Raw genomic sequence first — 12987 nt, 5'->3', positions numbered from 1 at the left:
TTTTGCACACCCCTAATACATACTATATTTTGACTTGTCGCATTCATTAAGAAAAATAATGGGTAAAAATCATTTACTGCCCCCCCCGAACTTTGTTGTAAAAATCAAACACCCCCTCAACTTTGAACAATAATCATTCTCCCTCCTTTTTCCTATTTGATTTTTTAAAATACCTATTTTACCCTTATATTTATATCAATATTTGTATCTCTTTTTCTAAACAAAAAACTTTCTTATAAAAATACTTTTTTATTTTTTTAATCTATATAACATATTTTCTATAAAATTTAAAAAATATTTTTAAGATAAAAAAAAAAAAAGTGAGAAATATCAATTGAATATATAATTTAATGACAAACTATAATGAAATAAATGAGCAAAATAGTAACAATTAATTTTATTAAAAATCAAAACTCTAATATATATTTATACGTGAAAATAATAGATAATTAAAATTTTATAAATATATTTCAATGTAGGTATACAAATTCTCAAGCCCACCTTTTAATATTATTAGTAAATTCTTTTATAATTAATAACAAAATTTAAAGGTACTTTTTACATTCAAAATTTTTATATTTTATGTATTAAGTATGTATGTGATTATATATATATATATATATATATATATATATATATATGCATATTTTGATTTCTCTTTTTCTTTAATGTCTATATAGGTAAACGAGTTTCGGTTGTTAATATGAATTATTTTCTATATTATAATTTAAAATTCATCAACAACAATCATTTGATTTGTAACAAATATACATCTACAACAACATCATATCTAGTAAAAAATTTTAAGTGAGGTTTGAGGAGGGTAGGGGTACACAAACCTTACTACTACCTCGGAGAGCTAGAGAGATTGTTTTCGAAAAACTCTCGACTATTAATTATTTTGTATATCTACATTGAAATATATTTATAAAATTATAATTACCTATTATTTTCACGTATAAATATATATTAGAGTTTTGATTTTTAATAAAATTAATTTTTACTATTTTGCTCATTTATAATATTATAGTTTGTCATTAAATTATATACTCAATTAATATTTCTCACTTTATTTTTTTATCTTAAAAATAATTTTTAAATTTTATAGAAAATATATTGTTTAGATTAAAAAATAAAAATATATTTTTATAAAAAAGTATTTAGAAAAAAAAAAGATACAAATATTGATATAAACATAAGGGTAAATAGGTATTTTAAAAAATCAAATAGGAAAAAGGAGGAAGAATGATTATTGTTCAAAGTTGAGGGGTGCTTGACTTTTGCAGTAAAATTCGAGGGTGTAAACGATTTTAATTAATAATATAATTATTTTATTATAGTACCTCTATTAACTAATGTTTCCATTATATATCAAAATTAATTTAAGAAAGAATAATTAATACTAAGGATAAAGAGAAAAAAAGTAATTTTTTTTTGTTGATATGTCAAAGAAGACAAATAGAAAAACAATTAAGAAATTTGTTTCAAGTAAAATTAAACGGAGGGAGTATTTGCTATTAGAAATTTATTTTATCAAATTAATGTTATTAATTATTCTTTGAAAATATAAACTTGAGTATATAGACTTTATATAAGTATTTAGTGATAGAAATAGCATTAGAAGATTATTATAAAATTATCTTGATTTTAAAAATAAAATAATTAAATTAAAATAAATATTTTTATAAAAGTTATTTTGAAATAACGGGAGTAAAAGCGAACTATTTAATTATACACACTTCCCAGTTGCATCAATGCGTTATCTGACATGTTGACTAGTACTCTCTCCTATCATTTTTATTTCTTCGTTATTTACTTGATAGTACATCTTAATAAATACTCCAATAAACAATATGAATAATTTAATATATTACTCTTTAGATGTATAAATTAAATATTTTAAAAAATATATTAATAATGAATAGGATTTAATAATTATTTATTAATTTTTAAAATTAAATAATTATTACTGTGTATTTATTTTTAATTTAATGGACGAGTAAAGATTGTTCTGATGGAGTACTCGTTTTCAATTTATTTTTTTTGTGATCTATTTTTTGTTTAAGTGAACCAGGACAGATATTTTAAAAATTGCTGCATCCGACCAACTTCAACTGACCTAGTCAACTTGACAATTTTTTACCACAATAATTAAGAATTTAGAAGCTAACTAGTTATTGATACTCATTAAAAATTATGACACAGGAACTACTTCCTCCATTTTATTTTATATATTTTTTTAATTATATTTTTATTCCTCAATAAATGTATTATAATACTTTAAAAATAATTTGATCAAAATCTTCATAATATGTCCTTGTTCAGATTATCAAAATCATTAATTAATTTTATTTTGCAATATATTTAATTAGAAATATATTGATAAAACTATTTTAAATTTTTAAGGAGTAAAATGTTTTAAGGGATGTGTCCAACTCAAAGAAGCATATAAAAAGGGACGAAGAAAATAAGATTTTAATAATAATAGTTAAGTGATATGGAGATCGGGATATTTGTAAACAAAAATGAATTCACCCAGAGGAAATTATTAGTCATATATCATATTGTTGTATGTATGCCTCTTTATGAAACCATTAATAAGAAGAAAATTTGTTTGTCCTAATTTTACTTTAACACTGAATTTAAGAAACTAAATAAATATTTAAATTTTATTATTTCAGATTCAAAGTCTGTATAAGGTATCAAAATGTTCCAACATAAAAAGTAACTACTCTGAACGGAGTCGTATAAAAATAATCTTGATGAAGTCAGTTGTTACATATTTTATTAATACCACCGACAGAAGTATTAAATAGCAACTAGTTCTTTTAAATTAACTAAAAATTAATTAAATCAGAGATACTTAGTGGGTGTTTGGAAGATATTATAATCTGATCAAAATAGATTATAATCTCTTTTTAGCTTTAAAGGGTGTTTAACAAATTTTAAAATGGCTTTAAAAAAGTTGTTTTTGACTATTTTTAAGTTAAAAACAATAAGCTGTAAATGGGAGCTTTTTTTTTTTCTGACAACTTATAATTTTTTAAAATTTGACCAATGAAATTACATTTGTGTCCTAATAATTTTTTTCTTATTCCAATTCTACCCTTGTTGCCCTAATTCCCACTACACAGCATTCATTTCTCTCAAATCTGCCTCTCAACACAACGAATTTTCTTCAATTTGATTTGAATCACATTACACAGCACACAGAATATTGCTTAATATTAAAACATATATTAATTTTAATTTGAATCATTTTAGCAATAATAATTAATAATAATTAACTCTATATATTATTAACAGCTATAAGGATATTTCAATCATTTTGATCAAAAAAAAATAATTCTTAAAAGCATTATTTATCAAATACATCAATAAATTTTTTTCAGTTTCAACACTTTTATTCAAATACTTAACTGCTTATTTTTAAAATAAATTTAACACTTTTAATAAAAAATTTCAACCACTTTTTTCAATCTATCCAAATGGGCTCTTAATCCTCAGGACCTATAGATTTGCAGGATGTTATGAGTAGTATCACGTTGAATGTTTTTGATCCATGCAGAGGGAACATGACACTATGCTGTAGAGCACGTGTTCGTGTTGTGTCAAATCTTCCCATAAACAACCCATCTCTCTTCATATGTTTTTTATTGTTTGGAAAGTAATTCTGCAATTGAATTTAGTAGCGGTTTGGCCATGAAAAATTAAAATTTTTTGGAGTTGAGGTTGAAGTTAAAATTAGAGTTGAAGTTGTGTTTGGTCATGTATTTTTTGAAAAAAAAATTTTAACTTTTGAAAAAACTTTTTTAAATATAATTTTATGCCCTAACTTTTACAAACTATCAAAATCACCCAATTAAAATTTACCTACTAATAAAAAAAGAACACAATTAACCACTATTATAAAAATAATTACATATACATATACATATTTAATGAATTTCAATTATGACATATATAATATTTACATTAATAGCCGTTTACTCATATTTGAAAATTTTAAATATGAATGTTGTATTAACAGATCACTGCTTCCTTTTTTTAAGTAACAAATATTATCTTTCAAACAAATTTATTTAATTTGTTTCCTTCATTTTTCGTTCCTAAAAAATAAGAAATGATGAGTTGTTATTAAATTTTAGGGTGCCGCTAATTTATTTCTTTAATTTTTTTATACATGAAAGATTTTACTGTGTGTGAATAAATTATTTCTATGTAAAACATGCTTTGCATATTTATGGTATATTATATCATATACCATAAATATATAAATATGCTTAGTATGTTTCTTTATACTTTGTATTTTTATATATGTGTATATATGGTATATACATGGTATAAACTTCATATATAACATACTTTGTATATTTATATTATAAGTATGCTTAGTATGTTTCTTAATACTTTGTATATTTATATATGTGTATATATGGTATATACATGGTATAAACTTTATGTATAACATACTTTGTATATTTCTATTATAAATATAATATTTTATATATTTATGGGTATAAATATAATACCTTATTTATTTATGGGTATAAATATAATACTTTATATATTTATGGGTATAAATATAAATTAGCAGTAAAATAATCTCTTAAATAAAGGATAAAAATAATGATGAGAGAGAAAAAGAGATATATAATAATTAGGATAGCATTAAGTTTGAAATTATAATTATCTTATTCTTTAAAATTGTAATATACGTAATATTGAAAAAATTAATGTTATAAGGAGAGTTTTATGTAAAAATTTAAAAGATTGGGGTTATATGTAATAATAATAAAAGTTGAAATTAGAGTTCAAAAATTGTGAAAACAACAAAAACCTGTTTTCTCTTTTCAGAAAAAATTTTTGAAATTATTTTTTGAATTTTCATTGCCAAACACCACAATTTCCAACTCCGAAAAATTTTTTCGGAAAAAAAAAATATTTTTATGGCCAAACGGGCCCTTAATGTAATTATTAAAACATATATACAACATAATAATTATATAATATTCTACTATCTTATAAGAGGCAGTTGAGCAGCTGAAGCAGGCAGGAGGTCGACATGTCTGCTTCAACTGCTTTAACTGTTATATTATTTTATCACTCCTAATTAATTATTATAAATCATTTATATACTAAAAAATTATTAATATTTAATAAAAATAAAATGAACATTTATGACATATTTGCTTCAGTTACTTCACCCGTAATTTTACTATATCACCCCTGATTAGTTATTGTACCCCTAATTAAATATTATAAGTCATTTACATATAACAAAATTAATAATATTTAATTAAAAATGTAAAATAAACATTTATGACTATTTCAGCTGCTTCAACCGTAATTATAAGGACAGTTGAAGCAGCTGCCAGCAGCTTCCCGTCGTCCTGCTTGCCAACCGGAAGCTGCTTGCTTCATAATTTTACTATATCATTCCTAAATAATTATTATATATCATTTATATATTAAAAAATTAATAATATTTAATAAAAAAGGTAAAATAGTCATTTATGACATACCTGCTTCAGTTGCTTCAATCGTAATTTTATTGTATCGCCCCTAATTAATTATTATAAGTTCTCTAAGTATTAAAAATTAATATTAAAAAATTATTATAAAGTCATTTAAGTATTAAAAAATTAATAATATTTAATGTTAAATTAACTTGACGTCTTATATGAGGTCCACTTAATTTTCTTCCGCACGTATTTTTTGTAGTAATTTTGCTATATCACTTCTAATTAGTTATTATAGGTCATTTAAAACATCTCTGCTTTACTGTTTCAATCGTGATTTTATTATACCGCCTTAATTAATTATTATGGTTATCTAAGCATTGTGTCACTTAAATTGGAATAGAAGAAAGAGTATTATAAACTCGCGGACCATTCAGCTGCTTGCTCCTTGATTTTACTATATCACCCATAATTAATTAATATATGTCATTTATGTATTAAAAATTAATAATATTTAACAAGAAAAGTAAAATAGACATTTATAACATGTCTGCTCCAACTGCTTCAACCGTAATTTCACTGTATGTCATCTATGTATTAAACGACTAATATTAAAAAATTATTATAACATCATCTAAGTATTAAAAATTAATAATATTTAATGTTAAATTAACTTGACGTTTTGTATGAGGTCCACTTAATTTTTTTTCGCAAGTATTTTTTAATAGTAATTTTACTATATCACTTCTAATTAGTTATTATAAGTCATTTAAAGCATCTCTGCTTTATTGCTTCAATCGTGATTTTACTATATCACCTTAATTACTCCCTCCGTTTAAAAAAGAATGACCTACTTTCCTTTATAGTTCGTTTAAAAAAGAATGACCCCTTTTCTTTTTTGGCAATACTTTAATTTCAACTTTCCACATGATATGTTTAGGACCACAAAATTAAAGGGCATTTTGTTACATTAGACATAACTTTAATTTAAAACCACAAGATTCAAAAGTCTTCATTATTTTTTTAAATTTTGTGTCAAGTCAAAGTAGGTTATTTTTTTTAAATGGAGGGAGTAATTATTATGGTCATCTAAGCATTGTGCCACTTAAATTGAAATAGAATAAAAAATATTATAAATCATAATAATTAAAAGATTAAATTATTTAAAAAGTATAATTGACTATTAATGTCAAGAAATTTTGGACAAGGAGAGTAATATATATTATTTAGAAATTACGTAAAAAGATTATAAATTACAATAGTTAACAACTAAAAATATCTTTAAAAAAAAACTAATATGTTATATACTTCCAAAAAATACGTAAAAAAATACTATACATTACAATAATTAATAACTTAAAAAATTTGAAGGTCAATTTGTTTGTTTTGGCACAACTTCATTGATCCTTTCCCTCGCCTTAATTTTTTTCATCCATTTAAATTTATTTGTCTTATTTTTTAAAATTTGTTATACATTTCAAAAAAAAATACGAAATTCATGTAAATCACAATAATTATGTAAATTTCATTTGTGTCATATAAATTGAGATTAAAAAATAATATATATTGTGCCCGTGCTGACACGGCCCTTCGACGTCTAGTAATAATTATAAAAATATCTTAATGTCCAGATAGAGCACACATAGAAGATCTTTACAAGTAATTAAGCATCAGTGGAGTCGGCAGAAATTTTAGTAAGCGTTGTTGATGGTTATATAAAAAAGGATAAAAGTTTAATTTTCATATTCACAATTTATGTGTGATATATTCTTAACTCATTGGTATACTCTAGCTTTAGGATTGAAGAGGTTTTGAATTCAATACTATTTGACCGCAAATTTTAGAAAGTTTTGAAAAATGAAAAAAAAAAAATGCAGGAAAAGACACTGGTAGAGGATCAAACCCTCAACCACAGAGGAGAAAAATGAGCATCAAGCCATCACACCAAGATAAAGCTTTTGTCAAGCAATGCCATTTCATTAATTATCTCTATTTATGCATAGTGTATATATATATGATAAAGTTTTTGTCAAGCAATGTCATTTTATTAATTATTGGGAAAAGTCATCGTTTACATCTTAAACTATATTTGAAAAGTTGAAGACACAAATTATTAAGACGACCTCTTACACCCCTATACTACTTAAAAGTAAATTTTCCACCTCAAAAGCTGATGTGGCAACAAAATTAAAAGAAAAGAAAAATAGCGCGTGTAGGAGTAAAATTTGAAGAAAAAATGATTAGAAAATAGTCCATCCTTCATGGTTATCCCTAAGCCACTTCTTCATTTCTTCTTCTTCACATTTCCATCTTCTCTTCTCCTTTTTTTCTTCAAAACGACTGTATTTCTTTTACTAATTAGTTGATTACATATTCTTCACCATTCTTCGCCTTGAGCTTGAACAAAATTTCTAATGGTGATAATATTTAGTGATGGGTCATAAAATTGATGGTGATATATTATTTATTTTTGATAATTTACAATAGAAATGATACAATTTTGGTGGTGGATGAAGAAATTTGTGGTTGAGGTTGTGCTTAAACTCGATGGTGACAACAAAGGTAGATCTGATGGAGGATGATTTTGATCATGAGATGAATTTCTTAATAGTACAATTAAATAGTGATTGAAGATTTTGCAGTGCAAAAAAATTCAGATTAACGTTTTGAACCAAAGAAAGAGAGAAGATAGGGAAATGGGTTTGCTTTTTTGTGAACTCTAGTGGTGAATTTTATTGAATATATGGTGGTTCATTGTAATTTTGTTATGGTGGTAATGTTTATGGGATGATTCCGATAGTGAATTTAGTTGTGGGTAGTGAATCTATGATGGTGGAGATATGAATTTGATAATGACGATGGCGGCGATGACGGTGGTTTGATGGAGGTTTGGTCGTGTTGTAGTGAAGAAGATGCAATTAGGTGACATAATTTTTTTTTAATAAAATCAAACGAAAAATTTGATGTGGCAGTGACGTGCCACGAGTATGAATCACTTTTCATCATGTGACTGGTTGTAGGTGTGCACGGATGAACATAAATTCACTTTTATATAGTTGAGGTGTGTAAGATGGTGTCATAATAGTTTGAGTGTGTCTTCGACTTTTCGAATATAGTTTAGGGTGTAAACGATGACTTTTTCCTTAATTATCTCTATTTATGCATAGTGTACGTATATTTAGTAATATTTTTAACGAAGTGGTGTATGTGGACACCACTTTGCTCAACGAGGATTCTCTCTCGTTAAGCACATATATATACCACCAAAGAATGAGGTGCTTCTTTGTTAACTGGAGGTTTCGAATTTGAATCGCAGGTATAGAAAAAAAATCCTTTGTAGGGAATGCTTCCCATGAATAGGTCTTATGCGACGTGAATTTAAATTAATGGGGCTTCAATATGCGGTGCCGAACACCAAATGTGAATCCAAAAAAAAAATGCAAACATACATGAAAATGAGGAATTAAGAGCAGGAGTTCACCTTTTTTATTTCTACAACATTAACGCTTGGCCAATTTAAAATCGTGGAGGCGGAACAGACACCTGATACCACACTTGACTGATATCGATTCCGATAACACTAGTGGACTATCAAGGCCAATCTGAATAAAAAGATACAACAGAGACAAACTTGAATATAACAAAAATATAATATAGGACCTTATCAGACGGTAACTGACTACCAGACCTACAATAGTTGTCTACAAATCTCTATGATGAGAATCACTTATTGCTAGTTGAGAAAGACCCAAATTAATTAATAACCATACAAAGCCAATGTAGACTCTAGACCCAACATCTCTAAAAGGAACGGAGCATACCAATCATCAACTGAACTGATCACACACAGCAAGGTCAACTATTCACCTAATAATCTGCAAGCATGAATATAGTGTTCCCAAGCAATGGGGACATTAGTACAAAAGAATGTGTTGAATATGTAAGGTATAAAGTGACAATATGTAAAATAAGAACTCAAATGAAATTAGATATCAATGTATAACTGAGTAGATAAGGATAAAAGGTCACCTCTTCTTATACTTGTAGAAATCACATAGATTACATTCTTTGTTTTACTTTACTCTTCTTTGATCTGTAAACTTTGTAACATGTGATACAATGAGCAGCTCATCGGTGGTAGAAGAGGATGACCTATGCTAGATATTTAATCCCTGAGTTACGATCCTCATAAATATATAAACCATGATCAACCCATGCTAGGTATTATAACTCCTAGATACCATCCACAAATATACAAATTGGGCTTGATTCATGAAAGGTATTACAACCCCTTAAATACTGTAACGCTCCAAATCTGGTACCCGAAATGCTACACGGTGCTCATAACCCTGAAGGACCACAAGCTAACCCATGACTGATATCTGTACCTGTATACTGTATGATATACTGTATAAATGCGGAAACATAAACTGAAAGGCCATAAGGTTCAAAACTGTAACATAACGTATGGGATGGGGTATAAATACCCAAAACAAAACTGTGTAAACATGATGGTCTGGAAAGCCTCTAACTGACTGAACTGTCTGAATGAGGAGTTGATGGAACATGTCCCCAACTAACTCCAACTAATAAATTACTTAATGAGATAATAAATAAATGATCTTTTCCTCGAGAGATGAGGACTCACTACTAACTCTGACTGCTGAGACTGGAATGCTACTGATGCTCTGGAGCTCGTGCTTCTGAACCTATGGTATAAGACACCATAGCGTAATTGCGTCAGTACTTTGAATGTACTGGTATGCATGGAAGGTAGGTTGAATGCATGGGGTTTATATGCATGAAAAATACTGGCTAATTGATTAATATGAATGTGAGAATACATGCATGAATACGTAGTAACTATATCTGAGATCGTGATAACATGAATCTACTGATAAATAACATGACTGATAACTGAATTCTGATGACTGATATAACTGATGACATGAGTGACTGTATCTAACTGTTCTGAATTTGATGGAACTAGCTGAGTTTCGTACTGTATCCGAGTTGACTATATTTGACATTCTTGAATTCTGTAGAACTATTTGAGTTCTATTACTGAGACTGAATGACTGTATCTGACAGTCCTGATTCTGTAACTGAAATTGTGGGAAGTAGTTATCTAATCGACATGCTGGGTGTCAATCTGTAACCTCAATTAAAAGGGTGTCAATACCATGCCACTAGTAAGGACAACCTATGAGTGATCCTCATTTAACAGTGTCCTCAAAAGAGAATGGTGGGGCCCTCATCTGACAGTGCTTATCTACCCCATCAACCCTTATCTGACAGTGTTGATGTCTCAACCTATGATGGCTACATAGTTCTGGAATGCAAGGATGACTTCTAAGAATCACACCCTCATCTGAAAGTGTGTGTTTCCATCATTGGGTTCACTCGGTGCTAATTTCTACTCCCATCTGAATAGACACTGAACATGGATTACTGAACTGAACTGGATTGAATTACTGAGTTTCGTTAACTAACGAAATAGTACTGATATTGCTGTATTACTGAGTTTTCCTGAGTCACAAGACTGACTGAGTTCTATGGATCATGACTTGACTGAGGATATTGTGAAAAACTGACACTAAAGCTAGACACATAACTATATTTTTTTTAGGTACAAGTACCTCCAGGACTCGATGGAACAAAACTGACAAGGCATGACATTCTTGAATACATGACTAACATCAACAATATATAATCCATTGACTAACACATTTCATCAAACACTTGACATACATAACTTATACATGAATGGGGATTTTATAATATCATACTAATATGGCATTTTTCCTTTACATAGGCATTTAATCAAACAGTGGGGAGCATGCTTTGGTTATACAATCATCAATACATGTAATAATCAAGGATACATCAATCAACTTGTAAATTGAAGGGGGTTTATCATGATTATTATGCAAATCATCATATACTAGGGTCAATCATTGGAATATGTAATTTAAAACATGAATCAAAACCACACAACATCATGAACATAAATTTCAATTCAATTTGAATCATGAATATTCACAAATACCCAAATCTTAGATTTTGAAAAGAGATTCTTGAGCTTCATGGGTGAGAGAAACCCATGAATCAACACATGACATACCTTAGTTCTTGATTTAGCGAAGATTGACTGAGAGACTTTTTTGAAATTGAATCCCCAATTGAAACCCTAGCTTGTTCTTGAGAGAAAATTGAGATAAATTAGTATATTTTGGATTCCAAAGAGCTGAATCTCGTGTTAAAAGGCTTAAATAGGGTGGGAAATTGATCCTTTTAACCCTGGACGCATCTTTTAATTTTAGTGATTTTTTTTTGAATTAGACCACTGGCGTGACGTGGCACTATCGCGTCATGTCACTGGAATTTGACAACTGAGAAATTGAGGGATGGTGCAATGCGGAGCCATCGCGTTACCACTTCATTTGCAATCTAGAAGTTTGGCGCGACGCACCATTATCACGGACCCCTACTGGAATTTGACAATTGTCATTTTCTCCTGTGGCACAGTGCGTCACTGACTAATATGGCGCTGTTTTACGATGGAAACTTGAAATAGTCATAACTTCTTACCCGGTTATCGAATTTAGGTGAATTTTATATCGATGGAAAGCTTATTGAATTTTACACATGAAAAAAAGTGAAAGTCTTGAAAATTCCTCATGGAATAAACATCATTCAATTTAGAAGCTAACACTTGACATTCTTGAGACAAAAAATTTAGTTAGAAAACTTCGGGGTATTACAAATACCATCCATAAGTATGAAAATCGGGATCAACCCATGCTAGATATTATAACCTAGAGGATACCATCCATAAATATACAAATCGAGATCGTTCCAGGTTAGGACTTGATCCCTGGAATACCGCTCATAGTTGCCTTATCGTTTTATTTTTTATTCAAGTTGTTAAATAAGGTACATTTAAATTCATAAGCTCAATATTATCTATAAAAAAAAAATTGCTCCAATATTGTTATCTATCTTTTTCAGGAATGCTTTTTTTTTGTTTGAATTTTTTAGAAATTCTTGATAAAGCTCAATCGAGTGCTTTAGCATACAACAAGTATGTGGCAATGCCTATCTTCCTCATCAATGTTATTTACTTTTTGTATTTTTCTTTTACACCACTCCATGCCTTTTATATTTTTTTTCATTGCTGATGGTGAAGAGTATTATTTGGTGTAGGATAACTATTAGTATAAATAACATAAATATCAACCTTGTAAAAGTAATTACACTCTCTCCCACTTTTTTAATTACTTTACTCTCTCTCCCTATTAATATACATAACATAGCCGACATATACATAACATTCTGTGTATATGTGGGATTTTTGTAATATGTTTAGGGAGTTGGGATTTTTTGTAATATTGAAAACATAAATTGTGTATTTGTGGAATTTTTAGTAACTATTATGATACTAGATGGAGAAGCCCGTGCAAGCACAGGCCCAACGATAATGTAAATATTTTATAGAGATATAGATAATTTTTATTTTTGAGCT

The sequence above is a fragment of the Capsicum annuum genome, chromosome 7 (genome assembly GCF_002878395.1).
Source record: "Capsicum annuum cultivar UCD-10X-F1 chromosome 7, UCD10Xv1.1, whole genome shotgun sequence".
In the NCBI taxonomy this organism is placed as follows: domain Eukaryota; kingdom Viridiplantae; phylum Streptophyta; class Magnoliopsida; order Solanales; family Solanaceae; genus Capsicum; species Capsicum annuum.
Note: the sequence above shows the minus strand (reverse complement) of the source record.